Raw genomic sequence first — 5,962 nt, forward strand, 5'->3', positions numbered from 1 at the left:
TCGACAATAATCAGAGCCTTGGTTGCACGATTGCAATTCGCACATGGGATTTAGTCCCCTTTTGCCAATGAAAATAAAACTTCCTTCAAAACAAATCTAGGTAATAAACTCCAGATCTTATTAAATAATGAAATATTTTTGTAGAAAACACGTTACGGGTGTCGTACGGTATATATTTTGTTATTATTCTTATTATATGGCAGTTTTCGCATTCATAAAACTCAGATTTTACTGCCTCACGAATGAAATAGGCTGGGGTGAACCCTTGCGGTCCTCAATGCACCAATACACATCTGACTGCCAGTAATTGTGTTGTCAATACGAGGTTATTTCTTCAACGTGTATGACGGCGTTAACGATATTTATGTTATATAGCACGTGCAATAGGAGTGACTCACACAAGCCAGGTGCGCCGGCCGTGTCGTTCCACTCGTAAACAACAGCTGCAACAGAAGTGACTCATAAGCCAGCTGCGCCGGCTAGTATAAAAAGGCGGAACGTGCCTTGAAATGAACATTCGTTGGACTGCGTTTGCCCGGTGCACTTACTATATCGTTGTTACGTTGTGTGATTCAGTGACTGTTGTACGTACTGGTTAAAGTTGGACAAGTGTTAAAGTGAATTGTTAAGATAACATATTGTTGATTAAATCAGGAATCAAAAAGTGACATCGTTTTACTTGGTGTTCAACAAGATAATATCTACCCTCAAGCTTACATCAGAAGTGAGATCAGGACTCTACTCTCACTGGCGTGACGTGTTTGAACATGTTCGAAGTACAGCAAAAAAAAACATGATGCAGATCAGAATACTAGTAGTGGTACGCCACAAGAGCGTGAATGCAGCATACGTAAGTCGTGTAATAACGTCTCTGTTACCTCGATGGAAGATCTGAGCCACGAAGAAATCGTCACATCTTACGTTCTGGCTCATGTTGCCCAGTTTGACTGTCGACTTCATCACATGGCATTTACTAACGGAAATACAACACGTAACAAGCTATTGCAAGAAATTAAGGCAAGTGCAAATCTCAAGTGAAACTTCGATCGCAATAATGGATCTGTCATGACGAGTGGGTAGTTCCGACACGAATCGTTTTTAAGCCAATGACTACTGCTAGAGTTACATGGCACTAGTACAGTAAACCAGGACATGAGACTGTGAATTGTCGCTGAAATTTTAGAATCTACCCGATTCAATACCAATAACACTACACGTTCGATGACTTCGGGCTCCAGCAAGCAAGCAAACAAGAAAGCAAGCAAGTTTCCGTGGGGAAGAAAAATTGACACATCTGAAGTCGTCGTGACCTGTAAGATAAGACTTCCGGTGCGTTCGTGTCTGGCGATGCGGCGGTGTTCGGGTTCCGCTGGCGGATGCAGGTTTTTCCGGTGAAGTGCGTGTTTGTGCGTGCTTGACAAGTGTTCGCGGTTGGCTTCCTCAGTGTGGGAGTAACATCGTGTAGCCGGAGGTGAGACTTCCGCGGTCGCGGCCCACCCAGTCCGCGAGAACCGGGCAGATCGCCTCGACGGTACGGAGGCCGGCCGACGGGTCCGCCAAACGACAAGACCACGACTCCAGCACGGACTGCCGATATTGGAGCCCCCGCGCTCCGGCTGCACTTGCGCTAGGGCGCGCCGCCTCGTAGGAGACTGTGAGGTATCATTGAATAACTCTGACTGCGATCGCGCGCTGCCGGCGTCGCAGCGCGGCGACGTTCTCGTGGGTAAGGACGTGGCACCAGACGGGTGCTCCGTATAGTGCCATCGACCGCACGGGTACCATCACCCTGCCTATTTCTGCCGTGAAGCAGTGGTGTATTTCGGTTTGAAGGGTGGGGCAGCGGTTGTAACTATACTGAGACCTTAGAACTTCTATCTCAAGGTGTGTGGTGCGTTTACGCTGTGGATGTCTATGGGTTCCAGTAACCACTTAACACAAGGTGGGCTGTGAGCTCGTCTACACATTAATACGAAGAGCATAATCAAACGAAATTAGATACGAAGTTTAAAGGGCCGTTTAAAGTAGTTGAAGTATTGGATGGTGTCGATTTAATTTTGACTCTCACACATTCGCTTAAGGCTCGAGCTGCTACTTGCCTCACAAAAATACAGCCTGGTAAGATGTCCTGGCCTACTATTAAAGAGATGCTGACAAAATTATCTAGTGATGCAAGACCACTTCGACCTGATTATTAAATTTGAAATGGAAAGCAAAAAGGGACCAGCTGAAGCCGGTATCCGGCTATGGCAACTTATAAAGAAGATTCCCGACGCTAATGTGCCAGAACAAATAGCCACCGGATTTGTTATATCAATACTGTCGCAGTGTGATGAAAGAATCCGTCGGGAATTGAACTCTGTCGTTATTACCACAAAAAATCGTCTATTTCACACATTACGTGGTTTTACCCTCAAAAGAAAAAACGAAGATCCTGATAAAGAACCAAAACGCTCTCGAAGTTTTTTTCCGTGGAAGCTGCCATTTCTGCGGAAAACCTGGGCATCGTGCCGAAGGGTGTTGCGACAGATACTGCTCTCAAACTTTTTTCGATATTCCAGCAAAACCTGAACAACCTCCTCATCCGTGGGCGCCCGGCTCTCGCCTGCAAGTCAGCTGTTACGTGTGCGGTGATGCGAGTCATGTAGCTTCTGGGTGTTCCATGCGCTACAAGAAGAAAAACGACACTGCTCCAGGTGCTGTGGCAGGTGCAACCAGAGACGTCAACGTGTGTTCCAGAGCTTCAGTGTGTTACAGATAAGTGGTTTTGGCTTCCCCTTTATGTTCCATTCAGGGTCAGAATGTAGTCTTATAAAACAAAGTCATAGTAATTTATTCAATGGTAAGCGGTTTCATGAACAAGTCACTCTTTGATCTGAAAGATATTCAACTCGCCCTTAATAGTGCACGTAGTCGAGTAACAGGGTTTACTCCAATAGAATAGACGTTTGCCGTTCAGGGTAGTTCACTTGAAATATCTTAAAGTTTCAACAGAGTGATAATCCCTCTAGATCAGATCTTGATTTAGCACGGTCGAAGACCGGCGAAAACATAAAAAAAAGGGCACAAACAGAAGCTTGGTTTAGTCGAGGCAAAGCTAAAGTCAACCTCTTTTCCGCTGGGGATTTTGTTTTCGTAAGTTGACCGAAAATGTAAAGGTCCCTTCAACATTACTGCAGTTTTGGAAAACGATAGGTATAAATTGAGACATGTAAATAGTTCTAATAGAGTGTACAAATTTCCCCATGAAAACTTACGTGAAATACCTCGAGGCCCGTCAGGCCTACTAGAAATTTCTGAAAATTATAGTGACGATGACGTGACGGCGTACACAGATGGTTAATTAATCTTGTTCATGAAACTGATCTTAATGATGACGACTCTATCACTGACAATAGAAGCGACATTTTTGTCCGCAAATAGCGATACAGCAAACATAGTCTGTGGGTAGTGATACAATGTCTGTAAGCTCAGGCACCTCAGGTGCAGGTGTTGGAAATGTAGAAAGCGATGGTCGGTCTCGCACTATTTCTGAAGAAATTCCGTATAAATGTTTTGGTTTATGAAATGTTTTAACAAACGCTACCGTACACGCAGATTAAAAAAAAAAAAAAGAGAATTGTATGTGGCTAGAGAGATGTTAATCCGGACTAGCAAAAAAAAAAGAGAAAAAAAAAAAAAAAAGAAAGTGTGAAGTCATTGAAGGGTCTGTCCGGTCCAATGGCTTGGCTATAGGGATTTTCATCCAGATTAGCCACAACAATTAGCTACAGGGATTGCGATTCGGTCTAGCATTATCCGGTCCAGTTCGAAAAACTGAAGGGATAACAATTCCGGTCTAAGTTAAAAGGGACATACTTACATACCTGAAGAGTTTTAAATGAACTGGCCCAGGTATGTAAGCAGTCTGAAGGTTATTTATAGCCAGTATAGGATTTTCTGAAGAATTATGCGAACCGAACCGTACTAGATTGTTAATATCATAGACCACGTTTTAAGTTGCATCCGTTAATGTCAGGATGAACGAACACGTTTGTTGTTCACAGACATACCATAAGAATGCGCGCACGAGGACGAGCGCACGTCAGTATGGCCGTGACGGCGTTAACGATATTTATGTTATATAGCACGTGCAATAGGAGTGACTCACACAAGCCAGGTGCGCCGGCCGTGTCGTTCCACTCGTAAACAACAGCTGCAACAGAAGTGACTCATAAGCCAGCTGCGCCGGCTAGTATAAAAAGGCGGAACGTGCCTTGAAATGAACATTCGTTGGACTGCGTTTGCCCGGTGCACTTACTATATCGTTGTTACGTTGTGTGATTCAGTGACTGTTGTACGTACTGGTTAAAGTTGGACAAGTGTTAAAGTGAATTGTTAAGATAACATATTGTTGATTAAATCAAGAATCAAAAAGTGACATCGTTTTACTTGGTGTTCAACAAGATAATATCTACCCTCAAGCTTACATGTATATCTACAACTACGGTCGCTAGCTCACTTTTTTATTAATTGCGTCGATGTTAGGTTAGACCGTGTCCCATTTGAATAGATCTAAGCAATGGTCTTCATGGTCTCCATTGCTCAAGGGTTACATAAAAGCTACTAGAGGCACAGTCGATCCACTGAAGTCTTTTAAAAACTCGTTTGAAAAGATTCTTGTCGCTTTGTTACCGACATAAACATTCTACTCAATTTTCGAATACTCAGTACAATGTCATGGGGTAAACATTGTCACAGAACATCTTTTATGTATGCATCACAGAAATTCCCGCTCTAAAGTTTTCGTCTAGCTTCTGAAATGGTACCAATCAATTTTCACAAGAAAGTTGCAGTTTGTATAGAGAATGCTATAAAAGTTTTATCTATAATAATCGAGGGGATATCGTTTCGATATCCTGATAAAGTTGCGATGACATTAATGAAAAATAATTCGACAATAATATTTTCATGGATTTCATATAGTTAAGAGGTGATTGGTGTTGTCTTTTTTTCATTTTATATTTCAAAGTTAGGCCGTTTGCCTTTTGTGATAGATTGCATCCTAGGTCTGCACAGAATGGTAACATTGCCTGGTATATTGCTGTGGAGACACGCGTTCCTGTTTGTAAAGTAAAACAACCAGTAATCCGAAGATATATTAAGTAGCATAGCATAGACGGTTAAACGAAGTCATGACGCACCTGGCCTAAGATAGATACCGAAGTCCATAGACGTCATAACGCGAATACCGACGCGATATATAATATAAAATATCGAGATGTCGAGCTCTCAATTGTATTGTTAATATGCGAGCTATAAATACGCAAAAAATATTGGATTTGATATTTTTTAGACGCTACTTTTTTCCACCGAAGAAGTCAATTGTCTGCACGTAGAAGGGACGTATTTTTAATGTGGTGAATTTCTGATCTCATAGATTAGGTAGGCCGAATTCTGATGACGGTGTACTTAGGTTCAATAAAACAAACAAAAACATCCTCATCATTGGCTTAAAAACGTTCGTTGCTGGACCAAGATCAGGCCCAGGGCTCATCGAAATAATCAATCCTTAACCGTCGGTGAAGAAAAGCTGCATAGTGGATTTCCGAGACTTGGGGCTGTAATATATTTCGTTTTATGGAGAACATTTTGATTCTAATCGTTATCTATTCTATATGCACTATGTCTGCGCTGAACACTGCCACTACAACTTACGAATTCATCGAGTGTTGTCAACTGTCAGCATCTGGAAGCCTCTTTGTTGAATAATGAAAGGGTTGTATCAAAAAATAGTTGTAAGCATCACCAATGTCGAAAGATGCTGCGGTAGCGAATACCCCCTCCCAATGATCCGTACCATCTTAAATACAACACACAAAAAAATGCATAGATTTACCTAGTCAGGTCATAAATTCTGTCACATGTTTAATGTAAAATAATTGAAACAAGTTTATTCATTATGTAACCATTCATATACCAA

The 5,962-nt window shown here is 42.2% G+C and overlaps 1 long non-coding RNA gene across 1 annotated transcript; it reads left to right on the forward strand.

Moving 5' to 3' along the window:
- The first annotated feature begins 347 nt into the window (after positions 1-347).
- On the forward strand, positions 348-4,416 carry LOC149502921 (uncharacterized). The gene is made up of 2 exons (XR_016323118.1): positions 348-2,118; positions 2,562-4,416. It is a non-coding gene; the product is annotated as an uncharacterized LOC149502921 (long non-coding RNA).
- Positions 4,417-5,962: the final 1,546 nt, after the last annotated feature.

The sequence above is a fragment of the Bombyx mandarina genome, chromosome 05, assembly GCF_030267445.1.
Source record: "Bombyx mandarina strain Sakado chromosome 05, ASM3026744v2".
Lineage (NCBI taxonomy): Eukaryota > Metazoa > Arthropoda > Insecta > Lepidoptera > Bombycidae > Bombyx > Bombyx mandarina.